The 25,679-nt window shown below is 42.2% G+C and overlaps 5 non-coding genes across 5 annotated transcripts; 1 reads left to right on the top strand and 4 right to left on the bottom strand.

The window, feature by feature from the left end:
- Positions 1–1,718: 1,718 nt before the first annotated feature.
- trnai-aau (transfer RNA isoleucine (anticodon AAU)) lies at positions 1,719–1,792 on the bottom strand. The gene has a single exon. It is a non-coding gene; the product is annotated as a tRNA-Ile (tRNA).
- A 541-nt stretch (positions 1,793–2,333) lies between these two features.
- Positions 2,334–2,475, bottom strand: LOC138233679 (U4 spliceosomal RNA). The gene has a single exon (XR_011187608.1). It is a non-coding gene; the product is annotated as a U4 spliceosomal RNA (small nuclear RNA).
- A 4,227-nt stretch (positions 2,476–6,702) lies between these two features.
- Positions 6,703–6,784, top strand: trnas-gga (transfer RNA serine (anticodon GGA)). Its single transcript has one exon. It is a non-coding gene; the product is annotated as a tRNA-Ser (tRNA).
- Positions 6,785–13,889: 7,105 nt separating this feature from the next.
- On the bottom strand, positions 13,890–14,031 carry LOC138233660 (U4 spliceosomal RNA). The gene has a single exon (XR_011187590.1). It is a non-coding gene; the product is annotated as a U4 spliceosomal RNA (small nuclear RNA).
- Positions 14,032–19,604: 5,573 nt separating this feature from the next.
- Positions 19,605–19,677, bottom strand: trnar-acg (transfer RNA arginine (anticodon ACG)). The gene has a single exon. It is a non-coding gene; the product is annotated as a tRNA-Arg (tRNA).
- Positions 19,678–25,679: the final 6,002 nt, after the last annotated feature.

The raw sequence follows: 25,679 nt of genomic DNA, 5'->3' as shown, positions 1-25,679 counted from the left end.
AAGATATGTAGCAATCACATTGTAACAGGGGTGACAGTGACTTAATGCTTATACTAGTGGACTTCAGGTACCTTTAGGGTACGGTGTTCCCTGAAGGGCTCTCAAACCCCACATTTCAGATGCCTAGCTGTATCGCTGATCTATTGCACCTCAGAATCACTTTTAAACCTTACCTCTGGTATCTTTAATCCCTATTGCTCAACGCATGGTGAAAGTATTGCATAAATGTGTCTGATAATGAGCAATGGGCACCTGAGAGACTCATTTGCCTGTTTCACAAATGATCATATTTGACTAGAGATTCTGTTTGGAATTCAGTTGTGCATTCTGACAGCAATCCCTTTCAAAAAACGATACATTCTGGATGAGGTCAAAGGTGCAGGAACACTGTATTTAGGATGTGTTTTAAAATCCATTGACTGATCCCCGAATCCTGAAGTTTCTTCCCATGATATCGGGCTTGCAACCACTTTCTGAAAAATGATGAAAAATACCAAAAATGAAAAAAAAAATATCAATTCTAGAGCCTAAGAGGAAAACAAGACAAATTTATATCTCCAAATAATTTTATGTGCTTCAGAAGAGCCCAGGAAAGTTTTTTGCATACATGAAACCACGCCCGTTTGCACGTAAGCAGACATGGTTGCACACACGACTTCATGAAAGCACGCGTGCATGCAAAGTCATCCTGTTGAGCATTTGAAAAGCCGCACCACGCCGCACTTGAAATAGCTCTTACATTAGTGGTAGACGCAGGAATCGCCTTTTTATTTACGCTCTTACCAACGCGATGGAAAGCAAAACAAAGCAAAGCAGAGCAAAACAACGAACAAACAAAAACCCTCACGTCCCGCACTTGCAAATAACACCGTTACGTGCCCAAGCGGTATTGTATGTCATCCTACCACTGCACCCCGGGGCGTACGGTATATGGGAACGAGCACACGCCACGAATCGTCTCGAATCACTCCCTACAGCTGTAAGGCACCTTGAAGCGTGCACCCCCAACATTCTTCTTTGCGCATCTGTGAAAGGTAAATTCTTGAACAAACTCTGAACCAGCTCTAAGGAAACTAATCAGATTAGACATTACTTTGACTCATCTTTTTACGCTCAGTGCTGGATTGCTCAAACTCCAGCTAGGGTTAGGGTTAGCATTCCCACGCTACTTAGACACTTTGTTTACGCTCAGTGCTGGATTTTGGGAACTTCAGGACGAGTGGGAATTTTCTCCTATCTGTCAATTCTGTTTTGTTTTGGAGACTCTTGGCTGCCTATGTTGTACAGTGCAGCGTGAAGGAAACATTTTCCAAAACTGTGTCAGCTCAAAAGTTGTAAGAAAACCTCTCCAGCTGCTTTAACTCTCTTGATTTTTGTCATTTAACGTGACACTCGATGTATAACTGGAGCCTCACATATGCAAATGGTGAGGCTCCAGTTCGACACCACTTTACAGTATATGACAAAAGCATGGCAGACTGTGCCATGACCGGCAGATAACTTCTGCTTATTTTTACCATATTAAACATTGGAAATCCTCCCACTTGCATTTGTGACACTTGATTTTGGCTCCACCTAATACACTCTTAAAACTTCAAACACTTTTCTCTTCTCCCGCAACACTCTTGTCTGTCGGCACTATGTGGCAGCGTTGCATGACAACCCATCTCACCACGGAAAGGAACCTAACAGCTTTGGTAAGAGAGGAGAAAAGGACCTGGCCCGTACGGGGCTCGAACCCACGACCTTGGCGTTATTAGCACCACACTCTAACCAACTGAGCTAACCGGCCTCACGACAGTGGTCCTCTCTGTGCTGACACTGCTCATGATGTTTCCCGAGCCGAAACTGCATTTTTCCAAGCAATTTGACAAAGCCCGCCCACTGAAAACTGCAGCAGATCGTGTAAAGACGTTCAACTTTGTAATTACTGCACGCACAGGAAGCAGAATAAATTCCTCTTTTCAAACTGTCAAAGGTTTGCTTTGCGAACGCTGCAGGACATCGCACAATCTCTTTTGAACAGGGACGAACGATTTCTTATGGGGCGCAGTAAGTACAGACGTTTAAAAAGCTCCACTCATGCCGACGATGCAGCATGAAGAAGCGCAACCTAACATTTGACAGACAAAGGCCGGGCGCCGCTACGAGCAATATGAAATCAAACTGACAGCACACGGCGTTTCGCGCTGACTCAAAAGTGATCTCGACAGACGCTGTTCTCTGCATAACGCTGAAAGAGCTAAAGAGCGTTTCTGTTGAGACGTAACAAGCTCGTTTCTTTCTACCATGATGTCACCATGACCAAATCTGTCTTTAAGCACCTTGCTCAGTCTCTGACGACACTGTCAAAAATTGCTTTCGCCGATTGTATTGCAAACCGGCGGAAGCGGGGTATTGGGAAAAGTTTTCAACTAGCAATAATCGCGCCTCGGCTAAACCTCACAGGCTACGATACTGCCACTGCGCAAAGCTGATAGTTGCCAGGCAACCGCGGGGATCCTATGGAAATCGTTATCGATAGTCTCATGGCATGTCGTTTCTGTAACGCTTCATATTTGTCCTCTTCTTCATCTAGCTTGAGGTTTTGAAGAATTTCATGGCAGACAAGGTCTCCGTCGGGAACAAAGGGCGTTGTGAGAAAACCGTTGCTTATTTTCAGCAGCAGAAATACAACCCTTTAAATACAAGATGACAGAACAATGAGGAAGGGCATGCCGGGAGGAACTCATGCACTACAGAGGAAAGGGGGCGGGCACGTACAGTTCACATTCAAGCCACAAGTACTCTTCTCGGATGTTGCACAAACAAATCCTAACGTCTTGAAAGCATTGCAGCATGTTTGTGTCCCACTTCCCGTGGCTGCAGGACGACTGACACGAACGGACAAACACAATCTGTGGCGTTTAGCGTGACATAGTCTTGCAGGCATCGTGCTGTCTCACTGCAATACTATACCGCTGGAGGAAACAGTCCATCTGGCCATGAAACTCATTTAAACGTCTAGCTACAGCAACTAACTATATCATGATTTATTCAGGATGTGTGGAATCAGCACGTCCCGGAGACAGCTTCCGAAATCGTGAGCATTCTCTGGTGGTAGGGGCGTTCAAGATGGCGCTCAGGTGGGAGGTAAAGTTTAGTGGTTGAGGAGTTTTTTTTAGTTTTTCATGACCTGAATGTTAATTTTTGCTTTTTTTGACTACAGAAAAATAAGGACTTAACACTAGTTGTTTAAACTTCAGTTATAATTGAAAGAAAAAAAAACGATTTTTTTTAGGTTTAAGAATTTCGATATGAGTAACACTGGGAAAAGAAAAGAGTGCTGGGTCCTCGAAGGAGAAATCTAAGATACCTCAATCGTATATGTATAGCACTACAAGAAAATCGATGGAACTACAGGGAAAAGTGAAGCAGCTGGAGGGGACGTGGAAAGAGTGCTGGAGATGCGCTCGTACGGTAGAGCCGGAGTCCCTGCCCAGCACACCTGTGAAAACCCCGGCGGCCAAGAGAGGAAGGGGCGACCTGACGCTGGAGGAGCTCCAAACCAACATCTTTAACATGATGGGTGAGCTGAAGGAAATGATTCGATTTAATACAGTCGCAATCGAAAGTCTTAAAAAGTCCATGGACTGTGTGTTTAAAGAGGTTGAAGACTTAAAGAGTGAAGTAAAAGTTCTTAAACAAGTAAATACCGAACAAGAAAAGCATATTAAAGAACTTGAATTGAAAGTGAACGATGTAGATAGATACTGTCGACGATGGAATTTAAAATTATTTGGAGTTAAAGAGGAACGTGATAAGGACCTTGTTGCAACAGTGAAGGGTATCTGTAAAAGGACCCTGCCGGACCAGGAGGACGTAATATCGGCCATTGACTTTGTTCACAGGCTCGGGAGAGCGAACATGTCTGGGCAAGTGCGCCCCAGATCGATTATAATACAGTTCACCAAGAGGACGGCGAGGGACATGCTCTGGCGAGCGGCGAGGGGGAATGAGTATTTGAATGGGAACAAACTGAGGTTTGCAGAGGAACTGTCTGCCGCGGACAGGAGCACCAGGAACCAGCTGTGGCCCCAGGTTGAAGCTGCCAGAAGAGAGGGGAGGAGACCCTACTTTGTGGGAGCGAGGGCCTTTGTGGACGGGAAGGAGATTTGCTCCCAGTGACTGCTCAGTTAATGATTATGTTTGGTTTTATTTGTTATACCAGTATATACTAGTGTTTCTTTAGTGTTAGTTTGGAATGGTGTAGTTAAGTGTTAAGGACTGTTATAGTTCTGGTTCTTTGAAAAACTCAATAGTTTAGATAGTCTTAGAGTTAGTTATTTGCTTTTGTGTATGTCTTTTTCATGAATGCCAGAGGTACTCGAAATGTTGTTAAAAGAAAAACGTTTTTTTTGTTTTGTAAAAAACTGTGCTGAGTTTTATTTTTTTACAGGAAACGCATGCATGTTGAAACTAAAGTTTATAATTGAGAAATATTAAAGCAAGGAAAATATGATACGTGTAAAATATACAATTTGATCACATAATTACTTAATTACCTCTGGTAGTTAAATGTTTTTTTTCTGCTGCGTTTTTTTTCTCTTGTACATGACTCTGATCCTCTTGTTGTATTTGTATTTGTAAATTCTACATGTTTAATAAAAATAAAAAAAAGCATTATAATCAAGTAGCCACAGAAATTGCATCACGCTTTCATGTATGCTATTGCAGACACCAACGTTGCCTAGATAGAAAACCGAAATAGCCGTGGGTTTGCTTGCTGGTCTGAAGGATCTCTCTTCGAATCTCTATCATTTGTCAATGGAAGTAAAACGCGCTGCAATCTGATACGTTCAGAATCAAACCCGCAGCTGTTGTTCGACTTTATTTCTTGACTAATTACAACTGAGTGTCGCATGAGCAGTTACGTAAACTTGTCTGGTATATTTGAACACAAATGCCGTTCTTCAATTAAAACTAACAGTACATTGTCAGGGACATTCAGTTCTATACAAACAAGAGACAGACAAGAGAATATTCCTACCTTCATGTGGACTACGTGTTGACTTACTGATCGGAATAATTGAAAAGTTCGGGTTCATAGCCGATGCAGTGCGTTCTAATTAGAACAACAGCAACGCTGAGCTCTCAGCACCGTACTGAGCCCAGGTGTTTTTCTAAAGCTGTCAGGTGCAGTTCATTTACATGAAGGAAATCTCTTACTGGGTACGATTACAATGCAGTAAGTAGCACAGGCTACTAAGGGAGTAGCCTGATGCGTTTAAAAACGACCCGAGCCAGCCAGGAGTCGAATTTACAATCTCCTAATCCGTAGTCAGACGCGTTATCCATTGCGCCACTGGCCCTGGTGTGACACTGCAGGACTTTAACCCAGTGAGCTCAGCACTGCAACTAGTAAAATATTACCCGCGGTCCATTCTTTTCCAAAAGTGAGAAACACCTGTTTTCTACATGTTGTCTGTTTTAAAACCATATCTCTTTAAACCAAACCAAGAGTTTGTCTTTTGCACTGATATTCTGATTCATTTCGATTTCAAAGAAAAAAAAACATTATCTTCCAAAGCATCATAAAATTGTCCCTTCTTCCAGACTCTACTTCTCTCTTGTAGTAGTACAGCAGACCTTTCCAGGTGAGCAGATAACAGAGTCCGAAATGAGCTTCCTCCATCAAGCAAAGTACCTGAACATGACTCTGTCTTCATAAATGCGCCCCTGTAATAAAGAAATTAAATCCAAAATCAAGAGGGCAGTTGCCTACTGAAGTTCAAGAAGTCATCAATTTTAACCTAGCAACACATTAAAGGCTGCATCTATACAAGTATGATTCTAGAAATGCTCACCAGATTACGTTTTAAGAAGGAACTGCGCCTCAGGTTTCGCCGAGATCTTAACTCGGATGGCAGGATTCAGAGTCCGGAGTGTGGACTGATGGAGCACGGAGGGTCCATATACTGTGGATCCCTCAGTGATCTTCCGCGTATTCAAACCGCCAGCGTGTAACTCCCCTGTCCCCGTGACCTCATTGCTCTGCTCTCACCTCTGTGCAGCCGAGCCCGACTCATGATAAAGTGGAAAAAAATATGCCCCCAACGTGAGATTTAATTTAGATTTCACAGATGCGCAAGGAAGAATGTTGGGGGTGCACACTTCAAGGTGCCTTATAGCTGTAGGGAGTGATTCGAGACGATTCGTGGCGTGCGCTCGTTCCCATATACCGTACGCCCCGGGCTGCAGTGCTAGGATGACATACAATACCGCTTGGGCACGTAACGGCCTTACATGCAAGTGTGGGACGTGAGGGTTTTCGTTTGTTCGTTTTGTTTTGCTCTGCTTTGCTTTGTTTTGCTTTCCATCGCGTTGGTAAGAGCGTAAATAAAAAGGCGATTCCTGCGTCTACCACTAATGTAAGAGCTATTTCAAGTGCGACGTGGTGCGGCTTTTCAAATGCTTGTGGACATTTCTCTGTTGTTGATTCTTTTTTTGTGTGTAACAAAGTGGCATTTTCATGTCCGGACGGGGAGACTTTATCATTCCGACATGAAGCCACCCTTAAGTCCTCTGAGGCGTGTCTGTCTGCAAGGCTTGTATTTTGGAAATGTTTTTTTTAAACGGAGAATGACTTTGAAATAGGCTTCCGCCGGCGCCTCGCGATCCAGGTAAGATTGTAGCAAGAACGCAGCGGCGGTGGGGCTTGCTGTAGTCGTGGCCGAGTGATTAAAGCGATGGATTGGAAATCCATTGGGGTCTCCCCGCGCAAGTTCGAATCCTGCCGACTAGGTTGTCCGCCTCCAGTCCTTGTGTTCCGGCGCAAGGAAAGAAGCGTGCCTCTTTGCTGTTCCTGGTGGTTTTAAAACGCCAAATCGCTTGTACCCGCTGCCTTGGAAATAAATTCTTCAGCATCCGCGAATGCCTTTTTGCAGCTAAATGACGGTGTAAGTGTGTTTAGCCAGCGGGACTGGCTAGAGACGTAACTAAAGAGACTTGACGAAAATCAACTTAAGGAGATTGGAAAATATAAGAGCGTCTGAAAGTATAAGTACAGTACAGGTGGACGTAAAAGTAGTTAGATAAACAGTGTTTGTATTTTTATACAATTAGTTGCAATAGAGGAAACAATTTGGGTTTATTCGAATGTCTCAGACATGCTGAAACGCTGTAGGTTTAGAATCGAGACTGGGGAGAATAACGTCTTGTGAGAAGATCTGTTTACCTAACGATTAGATCCTGTAAATCCCTTGTACCCTCCCTAAGTCTGTCCCAGTCCAGTGGATAAAAATGTACTGTTAATGGAGTGTTGGTTTCTCTGTTATGGGATACTGGAGCACTACTGTCATGCTTGTTTCACTCCTCTGTTCAACAGTGTGCTATAGAGTAATGTATATGGGGAGACGGCAGGAGGCCACAGGAGTATTGGGGCAGCAAGTTTTACTTGCCGAGTACCAGATTTTAATGGGTGGTTTTATCCCAGATCTATTGGGTTGGAATATTATGCATTACAAAGAATGACTATCCAGAACAGGGTATCACGTGGCTTCAACTGACTGTGATCACTCAGTATGTTGATAGTATTCTGAGTGCTTCCCCTGACGAGGAAACCCACAAGTCTGAGTTGCTTCAGCTTTAGAGTGTCTAATAGAAGCAGTTATGATAAGGCCCTTTTGTGTCTAGCATTGTGAAATTTTAACAGGGCTTGGGTGCAATGTTTTTACAGGGTGAGCACAACTCTTAACAGATCTGCTTAAGGGGGGAGTGCAGTACAAGGACAAGATTGCCTTGGTTCCCGCAACAAAAGCCGCCTATAATAATTTGAAACAAGCTCTCTTACAGGTGCTGAGACTGGGGTTTCCTCAGATGGATCAACCATTCCTTTGTATGTAAGTGTGGACAAAGGGTTACTGTATATGTATATAATGTATGTATTTGTTGCATGTAGGCCACAATTCTGGATGGCTATGGAGAAATAGGATTCTCTCACAACGGCAGGGACTCCAGTTAAGAATACTAGGCTTGTCTCTGAACTGATTTGTAGTTTTACAGCTGCCGACAGAAGCAGCTTGAGTAAGGTGTAAATAACACAATAAATAAAGAATTCCAGTAACTCAAGGTAACAACCATGCAGATGCAGATGCCAGACGAGCTGCACTGGGAGAGCGGGAGTCTGAGACCCCTGTGAAACCTCTATTGGGGAAAGGGGAGAATTCAGGTTGAGGCCTTTAATAGATGTTTAATAGTGGTTAGAACAAATGTGTAAAGAATGTGGGGTTGTATGATGATGTGATGTGGGCTGGCACATACCCAAGTGTATGACAAAGATGATCCCAGGGTATGGACTGCCCTGCCCCTTGGATACTGATCTAGGGGCAGACTACACTGGGAAGGTGTGCCAGGCTGTAATTGCCTCACTAGGGGTAAGTTGGAAGTCACATTGCCCCAATCACCCACAGTCTGAAAGACCAACTAAGGAAATATCAACTGAAGGGACACCGTGGGTAGATAACTCTCTATTAAAGTGTTGTAGGTTTGTTAACTGAAGCGGTGCACAGGGCTTGTGAACAGGTGCCGGACGCTTGGGGACCTCCAGCAGAGGGGAGACACGACCGGATACCTGGCGAGTGGGTGTAGGTGAAGAAGAGATACCCTGCCAGATGTTGCAATCCTGCTGGGAGGGACCATATCAACTGCCACCAATTACTGATTGTGCCATCTGAGTGACAGGATGAGATCGCTGGATCCGCGCATCGCACTTTCACTGACCCACGGCACCAGAGACTGAGTGAACAGAAAGAAGGATGTTGTTACCGTTTCTGTGTCTGATGCTTCCTAAGACCAACAGTGTGCTTGTTAGGCCTGAGGAGCATTACTGGGGATATGGTATCAATACATTCCGGGTGTTGGGATATCTATCAGGGTAATACATTTCTAATTGGACTATAAATAATGTCATATTGTCTGCTTTAAAACTGATGTTTTCAATTCTATTGTAGAGATTCTAGAATCAACTAATAGAGAATTGAAATAAAAAAGGGCATAAGAAGACATTACCAAGAACGACCACAAGATGGAGATATTGTCTAGACATTACCAACAACGACCACAAGATGGAGATATTGTCCAAAGAGGCAAGAAGGGCAAAGCCGCGAAAAGGTAAAAGCATTTTTTGAAAGAGATTGCTGTCAGAATGCACATCTGTATCCCAAACAGAATCTCTAGTAGAATATGATCATTTGTGAAACAGGCAAATGAGTGTCTGCTACAATATGATTGCTACATATCTGCATTTGTTGGTTTTTAAGGAGTAAGAGTGCAGGGGGTTTAAACCTGCGATCCAGTGTGTTGAAGTATTTCACAACACTACCCCTAGCACATCTGGAAATAAATCCTCATAAGTGCAAACACATCCTAAATACAGTGTTCCTGCACCTTTGACCTCATCCAGAATGTATCGTTTTTTGAAAGGGATTGCTGTCAGAATGCACAACTGAATCCCAAACAGAATCTCTAGTCAAATATGATCATTTGTGAAACAGGCAAATGAGTCTCTCAGGTGCCCATTGCTCATTTTCAGACACATTTATGCAATACTTTCACCATGCGTTGAGCAATAGGGATTAAAGATACCAGAGGTAAGGTTTAAAAGTGATTCTGAGGTGCAACACATCAGCGATACAGCTAGGCATCTGAAATGCGGGGTTTGAGAGCCCTTCAGGGAACACCTTACCCTAAAGGTACCAGAAGTCCACTAGTATAAGCATTAAGTCACTGTCACCCCTGTTACAATGTGATTGCTACATATCTTCATTTCTTTGGTTTTTAAGTAGTAAGAGTGCAGGGGGTCTAAATCTGCGATCCAGTGTGTTGAAGTATTTCACAACACTACCTGTAGCCCGTCTGGAAATAAATCCTCATTCTGATTATTGACCTGGGCATGTACCAATAAATCACTGAGCATATATATATCACTGTGTTGAAGCTAGAGACCTGTATGTAATAATATGATGCTAAAATGTTATTTTCACATATATTAATGTAATAAATGATTGCTTATGCTTTATAAACAAATCTAATTAAAATAAAAGCTAAAGTTTTGTATTTATCTTGTACCATAGAACATGATTTTCTTTGTATTTCAAGCCCACAAAGTGTCCAAATGACGCACTACATGATATAAAGAAGATTATCACATGCATATCAGTATTATCTTTCTTATGAAAATGCATTCCTTTCATTATCTTTTACTTTTTAAAATGAACTCAAGTTGTGTATAATGTAATAATTTAAGTAGAATAGATTCTAATAATAAAATGATCCAGTGTGTTGCTCTACTACACTACTTCACTGCTCTATGCCGTCTGGAAATAAATCCTCAGACTGCTTACTGCCCTGGGCATGTACCAATGAATTACAGGAGCACATCTATTTATCACTGCGTTGAAGCAGGAGACACATAGTCTCTGCAAACACATCCTAAATACAGTGTTCCAGCACCTTTGACCTCATCCAGAACGTATCATTTCTTGAAAGGGATTGCTGTCCGAATGCACATCTGAATCCCAAACAAAATCTCTAGTAAAATACGATCATTTGTGAAACAGGCAAATTACTGTCTCAGGGGCCCATTCCTCATTCTCAAGACACATGTATGCAGTACGTACACCATGCATTGAGCAATAGGGATTAAAGACACCACAGGTAAGGTTAGATGTCATGTTCTATGATCATTTCTTTCAGCATTAGGGACTAAATATACCAAACGTATGATGCTAAAATCCTGAAAAAAGGATGTGCTCCATCTCGGCAGTAGATTGGATTCCAAAACTGATTTGGGTCAATATACATTACCTTTGAAGATAAGGTACAGTCTACTGTAGGGAACCATCAACTTAGAAAGCATTGGCCTTCCCTGGGGGTCAGGTAGGTGCAAAAGATAAACCTTTATCCTATCTTTATCTTAAGATAAGTGGCCAAGCAGTATTTTTCCAAGTTTCACCAAGCTCATCATGTTGCCATAGTAGAAAAAGTTCTATAAAATGTTAAATAACTTTAAAAAAGCATCTTGGTCTTTCAGTACTGTACAAGGTGAATTAAACTGTCCCTGGTAATAAAAAGTAATTAGAAGCATCCCAGAAACTTTATCTCTAGAAACATTAGCTGTTTTATATCATGTAATTTAGTGTGATGTCAGAATTCAAGGACATTATCACACACAGAAATTGGTTCAGTTAAATCTAAAAAACGCAGCTAAACATGGGTTTAAATGTAAAATAGAAGTCTTACCTCTTGTCAAAAGATTTAATTCAAGAAGCGATGTAATAAATGATTGCTTATGCTTTATAAACAAATCTAATTAAAATAAAAGCTTAAGTTTTGTATTTATCTTGTACCATAGAACATGATTTTCTTTGTATTTGAAGCCCACAAAGTGTCCAAATGATGCACTACATGATATAAGGAAGATTATCACATGCATATCGGTATTATCTTTCTTATGAAAATGCATTCCTTTCATTACCTTTTACTTTTTAAAATGAACTCAAATTGTGTATAATGTAATAATTTAAGTAGAATAGATTCAGGTAGGAAATATAGAGTCATGATGTTTATGGCTGACATCATTTCACATGGGTGAATTTTAAGCTAAGAAATAAAAACATTTACAATGAAGATACCATTACTTAATTTTAAATGCCTTTAAAAAATAAATACCTCCTGAGAATAATTTGCCACTCCCAGATCCTTGGTAAGGTACTGTTTGAATCCAATCAGGAGAGGAGCATCCAGGGAGTGCTTTCTATAGAGTCCAGCTTGGGCCACTCTCTTCCGGCCTGCTGATACTTTTTAACTACTCAGGGCCTGTAAGGATATAAAACACCGGTTTAAACATTTTATACCTATAAGACAAATTAGAATTTTAGTAAAAAATAGATACATCTGAAAAATAAAAAGTCTTACTGCTGATAGAGTTCTTCAGAGCTCATATCTTCCCTTTCCTTATCCGCTTCTGTTTCAGTTTCTAGAGCAGCCTCTGGCATCTCTTCCTCCTGGACAGCGGCCTCTTGCTCAGGGCCGCTGGAATGCAGGTATATTCTTTTCAACATGCTTTTACATAATATGTTGTAACAATGATTTCAAAAAGAAACTACAGAAGCCTTACAGATTAAAAATATCTCACCTTGCCAATGTGTCTTCAGGCTTCCCATGTACAAAAAGGCCCAAGGACTCTAGCAGTCTTACAACCACTATCCTGTTTGCCTCACCAGACACGATCTCTATTCTGTGGTAATCCACGATGACCCCATTCTTCAGGTGATTCATCATGTCCTCCCTCGCCTGTTGAGAGGCCATCCTGATCTCTTCTGCCGTGGCGTGCTTCATACACGCCCTCTTCAAGTGAGCAGGAAGCTGATCAAGAGTATTCAGGCACATCTTGCACACCAGGGGAATCCTCGCGGGTTTCCTTTGAAAATAAATAATACCATCTGTGTATAGAAACAAGCTAAGACTGATTTCTTAAATTATCCTTAATTTTCTCTCTCATAGTTTGAGCATAATGATTTTATTGCATTTATATAAGAATTGCTCATTGCTCCAAAATAAATAATGGTTTCATAAAAAAGTGAGCACTTACTTGGTCTCAGTCACAGACTTTCCAATAGAAGCCATTGTGGAGTTCAGCAACTGCAGGTCCTAGAAGTGGGGAAGGAATTTTAAAAGAGAAATTGAATTACAATACAGAAGGAATGGCTGAGGGATCACTGAAATATATATATACAAATTCCAAAGACTGAGTCCATATAGAAACAACTACCTTTCATTTTCAGTATAAGAAAAAAAAAACATTATCTTCCAAAGCATCATAAAATTGTCCCTTCTTCCCCGTGACCTCATTGCTCTGCTCTCTCCTCTGTGCAGCTGAGCCCGACTCACGGTAAAATGGAAAAAAATATGCCCTCGACGTGAAATTTACTCTGGAGCGAGCCAGTGTTGCGCATAGCTGCCTTCAAAGCAGTTGACCCAGGTTCGATTCCCGGCCAATGCAGTTGCAAATGTTTTCAAATGCTGTCATGAGCCTTGGATTGTGACTAGCAAAGTGAAGCCTTTTGAAAGAGCTAAAGCACTGCAAAACGGAATTGAAGGAGAATCTTACAGGGGATTCTGAGCAGTGTCTGCATACATGCAGTCAGATAAAGGTGCTGAAAGCTTGAGCTACTCTCAATGTCATGCTGCCCTTCCCCGGAGTAAATCTGTTACATTGAAAGAATGCTTCTGGCAGGTTCAAAAAGGGACCCTTGTTAATTGGAGAAAACAATGATTTCGAATGAATTCTGTACGCGTTAAAAGACAGCTATACACAGAAAACATGCAGGACACTGCTCATGATGTTTCCCGAGCCGAAACACAGTGCGTTTTTCCAAGCCATTTGACAAAGCCCACCCACTGAAAACTGCAGCAGATCGTGTAAAGACGTTCAACTTTGTAACTACTGCACGCACAGGAAGCAGAATAAATTCCTCTTTTCAAACTGTCAAAGGTTTGCTTTGCGAACGCTGCAGGACATCGCACAATCTCTTTTGAACAGGGACAAACGATTTCTTATGGGGCGCAGTAAGTACAGACGTTTAAAATGCTCCACTCATGCCGACGATGCAGCATGAAGAAGCGCAACCTAACGTTTGACAGACAAAAGCCAGGCGCCGCTACGAGCAATATGAAATCAAACTGACAGCACACGGCGTTTCGCGCTGACACAAAAGTAATCTCGACAGACGCTGTTCTCTGCATAAAGCTGAAAGAGCTAAAGAGCGTTTCTGTTGACACGTAACAAGCTCGTTTCTTTCTACCATGATATCACCATGACCAAATCTGTCTTTAAACACCTTGCTCAGTCTCTGACGAGACTGTCAAAAATTGCTTTCGCCGATTGTATTGCAAACCGGCGGAAGCGGGGTATTGGGAAAAGTTTTCAACTAGCAATAATCGCGCCTCGGCTAAACCTCACAGGCTACGATACTGCCACTGCGCAAAGCTGACGGTTGCCAAGCAACCGCGGGGATTCTATGGAAATCGTTATCGATCGTCTCATGGCATGTCGTTGCTATAACGCTTCATATTTGTCGTCTTCTTCTTCTTCTAGCTTGAGGTTTTGAAGAATTTCATGACAGACAAGGGCTCCGTTGGGAACAAAGGGCGTTGTGAGAAAACCGTTGCTTATTTTCAGCAGCAGAAATACAACCCTTTAAATAAAAGATGACAGAACAATGACGAAGACCGGGGTAAAGTTAGCTCGAAGTTCGAAAACGATTTTGGCACGCCTGTAGCGCTTTCACGAAACCTCTTAGAGTTGCGAGAATGCTTGTTTTGTGTATAAAATACATTGTGGATGCTTTCTCAGCCTTTACTTTTTCGATTTTATGACATTTTTTTGACCATGCACGAATATTCTTTTGTCCATATCTTCGCAATGGAAGCACAGAACGCCGTCAAACCAAATGCATTTTAAAGACCACGACTTGTGGATATTTCCACAGCCTTTACATCAAACTATCAGTGAGCTAATTATCTTTTTTTAAACCTCCGGTTTTTCATCGATGCGTAATTACGCACGAACTGGAACCCGGGGGACCGCTGTGTGCACACGTTCACAACGCGAGAAATACTGTTCAATACGGCTTCATGCGAAAAACCCGTATATGACCATAGGAAGCAGAACAGCGCGGTCTCCCATTACCCAGACTGTAAGCACGGGAATAAAGCTTTGTTTGATTTCTGAAACCCTTCCTTTACGCCCTGTTTTCATTCAGGTAAGGGTCAACTATATTCACAATACTACTGACAGCAGGAAGATTAAAATATTCTTTTCTCAGCAGCTTATTAAAAACAGCTCCCATGATGTTCAAACCGATTTTTTACACAGAACACTGACACAGCTTTGCATTCTGAATCTCTTTTTGTCATGCTTTTATTTAATATGGCACAATGCATTGGGATAGGGGTATTCTGTTCACAAACCAATAGCATTTAAACCACAGCACCCACAATGCAGCAAGTGTTTTGCACACTAAGCAGGTCCTCTGACTTTTCCCAGCTTTGTTTTGGGTTGTGGAACCTTTCTTTATATTTTTTAGGATTTTCTGAAGATAACACTACAGGTAATACACTGGGATAGGTGGGTCATCTTCATGGCTCAATAGCATTTCAAATACAGCACCCACACTGTTGAAACCAAGTGTTTTACACACCAGACAGGCCCCCTAACTTTATATAACCTTGCTGTGGCTGTGGCCCCTTTCTTTAATTTTTTATGATTTTTTGAAGATAACACTACGGGTAATACACTGGGACAGGTGGGTCGTCTTCATGGCTCAATAGCATTTCAAATACAGCACCCACACTGCTGAAACCAAGTGTTTTACACACCAGACAGGCCCCCGGACCTCGTACAACCTTGCTGTGGCTGTGGCCCCTTTCTTTAATTTTTTATGATTTTCTGAAGATAACACTACAGGTAATACACTGGGATAGGTGGGTCGTCTTCATGGCTCAATAGCATTTCAAATACAGCACCCACACTGTTGAAACCAAGTGTTTTACACACCAGACAGGCCCCCTAACTTTATATAACCTTGCTGTGGCTGTGGCCCCTTTCTTTAATTTTTTATGATTTTTTGAAGATAACACTACGGGTAATACACTGGGACAGGTGGGTCGTCTTCATGGCTCAATAGCATTTCAAATACAGCACCCACACTGCTGAAACCAAGTGTTTTACACACCAGACAGGCCCCAGAACCTCGTACAACCTTGCTGTGGCTGTGGCCCCTTTCTTTATTTTTTTATGATTTTCTGAAGATAACACTACAGGTAACACAGTGCGATAGGTGGGTAGTCTTCATGGCTCAATAGCATTTCAAATACAACAACCACACTGCTGAAACCAAGTGTTTTACACACCACACAGGTCCCCTAACCTTATACAACCTTTCTGTGGTTGTGGCCCCTTTATTTATTTTTTTAATAAGAATTTTAGTTTTTCAATATGGCACCATTAGACAGGCGGTACATGGGGATTGGGGGGTGCTATTCATGAGTCAATAGCTCTTCAAGCACAACAGCCACAGTGCTGCAACCAGGTGTTTTACACCAGACATTTCCCCTAACCTTATACAACCTCGCTTTGAGTTGTGGAACATTTCTTTATTTTTTATTGTTTTTTTTGACTGTAATCAAGTGTTGTGCTCACTAGGCAGGCCTCCTGACCTTTCACAGTCATGCTTTGTTGTGTGCAACTTTAATTATCTTTTTAGGATTTTTTGAACATGGCAACTTCCACCAAGACGGGTGGGGGGTGTGGGGGTGCTCTTCAATAGCTTTTTCATCTATACACACAAACGGATGTAACCAAGACACTCAGAACCTGTCACGCAGGGGCTGACTGCTGAGGATAGGGATCCAATGCGGTGCCCTTGGTAGGGTTGGCCCAAGACGCAGGCGTAGTCGGAGTAAACAGGCAGGGGCCCGAGTCCGGGAAGGCGTAGAAGTTGCGTCGGTAGGCAGAGGCGTAAATGAAGAGACAGGCTGGGGTCAGGATCTGAGAAAGCGTAAAACAGGCGAAGGTACAAAATCGAGTGGCTAAAGCAGTTGTCGGAAAAGCGGGGTCGAGGTCCAGGGGAGAAGTCATAGTAAGGCAAAAGCGTAGTTAGTAGGTAAGCTCCGGGACAGAATCTCAATCGTGAGCAATGACCGGGGAACAGATGAGGGTTTAAGTAGAGGACTGATTGACATGTGCACGTTTGGTATGGGGAGAGCTCGAGGGAATGCGGGAGCGCTTGCCTGCGTGAGGGAGATTCATGACAGAACCAACAGAATCAACCTGAACTCATAGAAAAACAAGAATGCCCCCGAGACACCTGAATCCCCCTCCTGGACCACTCTGGTATCAACACCCCCAAACCCATCCATACCAGCTAACAAGATTCAGAATCGGTGCAACCCTCCAACCTGGACCAAGAGCAGGATGGGACAAGAACCTGCACCACACTACGTAGACAGGTTTGTATTTTTGGCTGAAGATGAAAATGTCTAACATAGATTGTTTTGGTTCTAGCAAACAATAAAAATAGTTGTTAAAATCCAAACACACATAATGAGATCACTCTCTGTCAGTAACATTCTGGGTCTGGGCTCCTCTGTATTTGGGCTAAAGAGAGTTCAACAACATTTATTAAATGCACTGACATCATAATCTGACAAGATCCATTGTTTAGGGGAGACTTGACCACCCACTGTCCCCCTGGTATCGTGAAGCTCATTGTCCTTTAGCTTTCCAAAACCAGAATCACTTGGGACTCCGGGGGGATCGGTGTATGCAAAATATGAATTCCTTATGCAAGAAATTGTATATGGTCAATATAGCGATCATATCTTATCAGCAGATGGTAATCTCCAAGGAACAAGTAATAGGTTTATTCCACGCTGAAAAATGATCAAATGATTGATGAACCCAAGTGATTTGAAAGAAATGTTAAACAACTCAAAGCGAGGTTGTATAAGGTTAGGGGAGCTGTCTGGTGTGTAAAACACCTGGTTGCAGCACTGTGGCTGTTGTGCTTGAAGAGCTATTGACTCGTGAAGAGCACGATGTACTATCCCCATGTACCGCCTGTCTAATGGTGCCATATTGAAAAACTCATAAAAAAATAAAGAAAGGGGCCACAACCACAGCAAGGTTGTATAAGGTTCTGGGGGCTGTCTGGTGTGTAAAACACCTGGTTTCAGCAGTGTGGCTGTTGTATTTGAAATGCTATTGAGCCATGAAGACGACCCACCCGTCCCAGTGTATTACCTGTAGTGTTATCTTCAGAAAATCATTACAAAATAAAGAAAGGGGCCACAGCCACAGTAAGGTTGTATGAGGTTTGGGGGCCTGTCTGGTGTGTAAAACACTTGGTTTCAGCAGAGTGGGTGCTGTATTTGAAATGCAATTGAGCCATGAAGACGACCCACCCGTCCCAGTGTATTACCTGTAGTGTTATCTTCAGAAAATCATTACAAAATAAAGAAAGGGGCCACAGCCACAGTAAGGTTGTATGAGGTTTGGGGGCCTGTCTGGTGTGTAAAACACTTGGTTTCAGCAGAGTGGGTGCTGTATTTGAAATGCTATTGAGCCATGAAGACGACCCACCTGTCCCAGTGTATTACCTGTAGTGTTATCTTCAGAAAATCATAAAAAAATTAAAGAAAGGGGCCACAGCCACAGCAAGGTTGTATGAGGTTCGGGGGCCTGTCTGGTGTGTAAAACACTTGGTTTCAGCAGTGTGGGTGCTGTATTTGAAATGCTATTGAGCCATGAAGACAACCCACCCATCCCACCTGTAGTGTTATCTTCAGAAAATCATAAAAAAATAAAGGTTCCATAACCCAAAACAAAGCTGGGAATAGTCAGATGACCTGCTTAGTGTGCAAAACACTTACCTGCAGCATTGTGGGTGCTGTGGTTTAAATGCTATTGGTTTGTGAACCAGTGCATTGTGCCACATTAAATAAAAGCAAGAGAAAAAGAGATTCAGAACACAAAGCTGTGTCAGTGTTCTGTGTAAAAAATCGGTTTGAACATCATGGGAGCTGTTTTTAATAAGCTGCTGAGTAAAGAATATTTTAATCTTCCTGCTGTCAGTAGTATTGTGAATATAGTTGACCCTTACCTGAATGAAAACAGGACGTAAAGGAAGGGTTTCAGAAATCAAACAAAGCTTTATTCCCGTGCTTACAGTCTGGGTAATGGGAGACCGCGCTGTTCTGCTTCCTATGGTCATACAGTATACGGGTTTTTCGCATGAAGCCGTATTGAACAGTATTTCTCGCTTTGTGAACGTGTGCACACAGCGGTCCCCCGGGTTCCAGTTCGTGCGTAATTACGCATCGATGAAAAACCGGAGGTTTAAAAAAAGATAATTAGCTCACCGATAGATTGATGTAAAGGCTGTGGAAATATCCACAAGTCGTGGTCTTTAAAATGCTTTTGGTTTGAAGGCGTTCTGTGCTTCCATTGCGGAGATATGGACAAAAGCATATTCGTGCTTGGTCAAAAAAATGTCATAAAAACGAAAAAGTAAAGGCTGAGAAAGCATCCACAATGTATTTTATACACAAAGCAAGTGTTTTTGTAACTCTAAGAGATTTCGTGAAAGCGCTACAGGCGTGCCAAAATCGTTTTCGAACTTCAAGCTAACTTTACCCCGGTAACTTGTCTGGTATATTTGAACACAAATGCCGTTCTTCAATTAAAACTAACAGTACATTGTCAGGGACATTCAGTTCTATACAAACAAGAGACAGACGAGAATATTTCTACCGTTCATGTGGACTACGTGTTGACTAACTGATCGGAATATTTGAAAAGTTCGGGCTCATAGCCGATGCAGTGCGTGCTAATTAGAACAACAGCAACGCTGAGCTCTCAGCACCGTACTGAGCCCAGGTGTTTTTCTAATGCTGTCAGGTGCAGTTCATTTACATGAAGGAAATCTCTTACTGGGTACGATTACAATGCAGTAAGTAGCACAGACTGCTTAGGGAGTAGCCCGATGCTTTTAAAAACAACCCGAGCCAGGCAGGAGTCGAACCTGCAATCTCCTGATCCGTAGTCAGACGCGTTATCCATTGCGCCACTGGCCCTGGTGTGATACTGCAGGACTGTAACCCAGTGAGATCAGCACTGCAACTAGTAAAATATTACCCCCGGTCCATTCTTTTCCAAAAGTGAGAAACACCTGTTTTCTACATTTTGTCTGTTTTAAAACCATATCTCTTTAAACCAAACCAAGAGTTTGTCTTTTGCACTGATATTCTGATTCATTTCGATTTCAAAGAAAAAAAAAAACATTATCTTCCAAAGCATCATAAAATTGTCCCTTCTTCCAGACTCTACTTCTCTCTTATAGTAGTACAGCAGACCTTTCCAGGTGAGCAGATCACAGAGTCCGAAATGAGCTTCCTCCATCAAGCAAAGTACCTGAACATGACTCTGTCTTCATAAAAGCGCCCCTGTAATAAAGAAATTAAATCCGAAATCAAGAGGGCAGTTGCCTACTGAAGTTCAAGAAATCATCAATTTTAACCTAGCAACACATTAAAGGCTGCATCTATACAAGTACGATTCTAGAAATGCTCACCAGATTACGTTTTAAGAAGGAACTGCGCCTCAGGTTCTGCCGAGATCTTAACTCGGATGGCAGGATTCAGAGTCCGGAGTGTGGACTGATGGCGCACGGAGGGTCCATATACTGTGGATCCCTCAGTGATCTTCCGCGTATTCAAACCGCCAGCGTGTGACTCCCCTGTCACCTGTCCTCTCTCCTCTGTGCAGCCGAGCCCGATTCACGGTAAAGTGAAAAAAAATAACTAATCATAACTAGGGTCAGGGAGACTGTTTTCACTAGACAAAGGAATAGCAGAACGGGAAACAGTCTTAACAAACCCAGCACTCTTAGGATGTTGCTGTTGCTGCTGCTTATGTTTTAGGGCCAAACAATCTGCAATTATATGACCTCTCTTGTGACAATAAAAACATTCACGCTCCTCTTTAAGACGTGAGGAACTAGTTTTTACTGGGGGAGACTGAGACTGGGAACTTAGAGTAGACAAAGTCTTCTCCGCACGCACAGACATGAAAACATTCTTATGAGTGAGCACGAACTCATCTGCCAAAACAGCGACTTGCGATAAAGTAGTTACTTTTTGCTCATTCAAATACACAACAATGCGTTCAGGCAAACAGTTCTTAAATTCCTCTAAGAGCATTAACTCACGCAATGAGTTAAAGTCACTCACTTTACTGGCTACAACCCATTTATCAAAGAGAGTGCCCTTCTCTCTAGCAAATTCAACAAATGTCTGGTCTGACACTTTACGATGATTTCTGAAGCGTTGTCTATAAGCCTCAGGAACCAATTCATAAGCCCGTAAGATAGCAGCTTTCACAGTATTGTAATTCAAACTTTCTTCTAAAGAAAGTGTAGAACAAACTTCCTGAGCTTTGCCCACTAATCTACACTGCAAAAGCAGTGACCAAACCTCCTTAGGCCAACGAAGTGATGTGGCAATTCGCTCGAATGCACCAAAGTACGAATCAACTTCCGTCTCCCTAAACAGAGGAACTAAAGCAATGTGCTTACTTACATCAAAGGTGGTAGAGAGTGGATCTTGCAAAGGAGACACGCTAGAGGCCTCGGAGTGGGTTGGCTGCACAGCAGGAGCATTCTTTCGTGCTTCTAGCTCAAGCTGTCGGAGCTTAACCTCTTTCTCCGCCTCAATCTCCATCTTACGAATTGCAAGGCGCAATTCAAATTCTGCCTGGCGCACTTGGGCTTTTTCCTGCGCCTCCATGTGCAAGCGGGCCAAATGAACTTTCAGGCGAGTGTCGCTTTTTGACCCGGCGGAGACCGGAGAGAACGGTTCAAAGGGAGGCAAGGTGGCCTTGACCTCAGCCTCCACTAAGTCTTCAGCCACCCCCTGCACCTCGTCCTGTTCTTCCACCACCATAGCAGGTTTAGCACCAGCCCCAGGAGAACCGGCGTACCTGCTCGTTAATGCAATGACCTCTAACTCTACCAACCTATCCATCACAGCTCTCTTGACGTCCCTTTTAAGAACTTGCGTCGAAACCTGAATCTGGAAGTAATCAGCAATTTGGAGCAATTCGTCCTTCCTACACTTATCCAGCTGCTCAAAGGAAGGTTCCTCCACAAACTTTCGCAAATCAAAAGTAGCCATAACTACAGTACCTTGCCAAAACACAATCCACAAATCAAAATCCTGTACCAACACCAAAATTCTGCAACACAAAAAAAAATCCTTAGGACGGGAATTTGATATCCCGGACGAGCCCCCAATAATGTTACAACCCCAAGTGTCTAGGGGGAAAGGGGTGTAACATTTAGGATAAGTCTTTTGGAAGCAGATGGGTTTTGGTGAGGGACTAGGAAGCGTGATAAGGGTAAGGAACTAGAGTGGTGCCAAAGAAAAGAAAATAACAAACAAAATGGAGCTGGCTAGGACAGTGAGGGAAAGCTAATCTGACTACAAAAGAAAACCAGAAACACACGGTCTTCTGCGTCTTCAACACCCTAGTTAACCTGCACTGACTACCCAAAACCATACAAGACAAATGGCACTCACCCGTACTAAACTAGTGTACTAATACAAAATTAACTAAGTGTGTAAGTGTACCCAACAACCTAAACTAACCTTATATACAAAAGTTCACACAAAAACACAAGTGAACCAGGAATACAAATAAGGAAAAACAAGAGTTATCAACAGGACAGGGTACAAAAGAACACATAAGTTGAACATGTAACACTTGGGCAAGGTAAAGACAAATCAAGGATGAACACACAAACAAACGAAAGTACAAAGAAACTAACGTAAAACCAACAAAACAACAAAGCCGAAGCTATACGAAAATACACAAACACAAAGCAAAACAAACCAACAAACGAAGCCAAAGCAATAACAAGAAGCGAAGCGAAGCGAAGCGAAGCGAAAACCAAAACCGAACGGGACCGAAGTCAAACGAAAGGCCTTTTCTTTCTGAAAGCCTCCATGTTATATAGTGAATAAAATGTGTTCTGATTGGCTGAAGGCTAATTAATGATGACATCATATTGAAACAGTGGTGTGATGGTTGGCCAATGGGGAAGGGAGAACAATCAAGGGTCAGCAGTGTGGACATAACAGAAAAACACACAGAACACACACTGGGACGTAACAGTGCCGGCGGGGGGCCCTCACCCTGAGGTCTGTGCGGGTCCCAATGCCCCAGCATAGTGACGGAGACGCTGTGTTGTAAAAGGGTGCCGTCCTTTGGATGAGATGTAAAACCGAGGTCACAGCGCTCTGTGGTCATTAAAAATGACCACCAAAACCTTTGACAAAAGCTCTTGGTAATTGATGGTCTTCAATAATGCTCCTCCTTTAGGTACATTTTAAATCAGCTGAAAAATGCTGTGAAATGGGGGGGCACTTCAGGCCAGTGTAGGATTTGGGTTACAAGAACCATAAAAACTGCATGAGAAAGCCCATACACTGAATTACACAGCTTTCTATTCAAAGGAGGACAAAAGAAATTCCCTGAGTTCGATTTTTTGCAGCACAGAGAGGACCACTGTCGTGAGGCCGGTTAGCTCAGTGGGTTAGAGTGTGGTGCTAGTGACGCCAAGGTTGTGGGTTCGAGCCCTGTACGGGCCAGGTCAATTTCTCCTCTCTTACCAAAGCTGTTAGGTCCCTTTCCGTGGTGAGATGGGTTGTCATGCAACACTGCCACATAGTGCCGACAGACAATTAAATGACAAAAATGAAGAGAGTTAAAGCAGCTGGAGAGGTTCTCTTACAACTTTTGAGCTGACACAGTTTTGGAAAATGTTTCCTTCACGCTGCACTGTACCACATAGGCAGCCAAGAGTCTCCAAAACAAAACAGAATTGACAGTCATATAATGTCCATTAACCCCGGTTTTACACGCAGGATCATGTCTGCCATCATAAGAATATGAGTCCAATATTTTAGAATATAGTCAGAATGACTTCTAACCTTACCTGTGGTGTCTTTAATCCCTATTGCTCAATTCATGGTGTACGTACTGCATACATGTGTCTTGAAAATGAGGAATGGGCCCCTGAGACAGTCATTTACCTGTTTCACAAATGATCGTATTTTACTAGAGATTCTGTTTGGGATTCAGATGTGCATTCGGACAGCAATCCCTTTCAAGAAATGATACGTTCTGGATGAGGTCAGTGGTGCTGGAACACTGTATTTAGGATGTGTTTGCAGTGATTGTGTGTCCCCTGCTTCAACGCAGTGATATATAGATGTGCTCCTGTAATTTATTGGTACATGCCCAGGGCAGTAAGCAGTCTGAGGATTTATTTCCAGATGGCATAGAGCAGTGAAGCATTGAAGTAGTGCAACACACTGGATCATTATATTATTAGAATCTATTCTACTTAAATTATTACATTATACACAATTTGAGTTCATTTTAAAAAGTAAAAGGTAATGAAAGGAATGCATTTTCGTAAGAAAGATAATACCGATATGCATGTGATAATCTTCCTTATATCATGTAGTGCGTCATTTGGACACTTTGTGGGATTGAAATACAAAGAAAATCATGTTCTATGGTACAAGATAAATACAAAACTTAAGCTTTTATTTTAATTAGATTTGTTTATAAAGCATAAGCAATCATTTATTACATTAATATATCTGAAAATAACATTTTAGCATCATATTATTACATACAGGTCTCTAGCTTCAACACAGTGCTATATATATATATGCTCAGTGATTTATTGGTACATGCCCAGGGCAACAATCAGAATGAGGATTTATTTCCAGACGGGCTAGAGGTAGTGTTGTGAAATACTTCAACACACTGGATCGCAGATTTAGACCCCCTGCACTCTTACTCCTTTCAAAACCAAAGAAATGAAGATATGTAGCAATCACATTGTAACAGGGGTGACAGTGACTTAATGCTTATACAAGTGGACTTCTGGTACCTTTAGGGTACGGTGTTCCCTGAAGGGCTCTCAAACCCCGCATTTCAGATGCCTAGCTGTATCGCTGATGTGTTGCACCTCAGAATCACTTTTAAACCTTACCTCTGGTATCTTTAATCCCTATTGCTCAACGCATGGTGAAAGTATTGCATAAATGTGTCTGAAAATGAGCAATGGGCACCTGAGAGACTCATTTGCCTGTTTCACAAATGATCATATTTGACTAGAGATTCTGTTTGGGATTCAGTTGTGCATTCTGACAGCAATCCCTTTAAAAAAACGATACATTCTGGATGAGGTCAAAGGTGCAGGAACACTGTATTTAGGATGTGTTTGCAGTTATTCTGTGTCTCTAGCTTCAACACAGTGATATATATATATATGCTCACTGATTTTTTGGTACATCCCCAGGGCAATAATCATTATGAGGATTTATTTCCAGATGTGCTATGGGTAGTGTTGTGAAATACTTCAACACACTGGATCGCAGGTTTAAACCCCTTGCACTCTTACTCCTTAAAAACCAACAAATGCAGATATGTAGCAATCATATTGTAGCAGACACTCATTTGCCAGTTTCAGAAATGATCATAAGGTGAATCCATCCCCTTCAAAGCTCCATGAAAAAATGATATTTTTAAATTTGAAAAAAAAAACATTATAGAACAACATCTCTTGGTCCACAGAGAGCAACAATCCAACTTTGAACAAAATCCATTGACTGATCCCCGAATCCTGATGTTTCTTCGCATGATATTGGGCTTGCAACCACTTTCTGGAAAACGAAGAAAAAGGCCAAAAATGAAAAAAAAGTTATCAATTCTAGAGCCTAAGAGGAAAACAAGACAAATGTATATCTCCAAATAATTTTATGTGCTTCAGAAAAGCCCAGGAAAGTTTTTTGCATACATGAAACCACGCCCGTTTGCACGTAAGCAGACATGGTTTCACAAACGACTGCATGAAAGCACGCGTGCATGCGAAGTCATCCTGTTGAGCATTTGAAAAGCCGCACCACACCACACTTGAAATAGCTCTTACATTAGTGGTAGACACAGGAATCGCCGCAGGAATCAAAATTGAACCTAGTTGCCACATCACATACATCCTGTT

Source organism: Lepisosteus oculatus, unplaced genomic scaffold, assembly GCF_040954835.1.
Source record: "Lepisosteus oculatus isolate fLepOcu1 unplaced genomic scaffold, fLepOcu1.hap2 HAP2_SCAFFOLD_70, whole genome shotgun sequence".
NCBI classification, from domain to species: Eukaryota; Metazoa; Chordata; class Actinopteri; order Semionotiformes; family Lepisosteidae; genus Lepisosteus; species Lepisosteus oculatus.
This window is presented reverse-complemented; position numbering and strand designations above follow the sequence as displayed.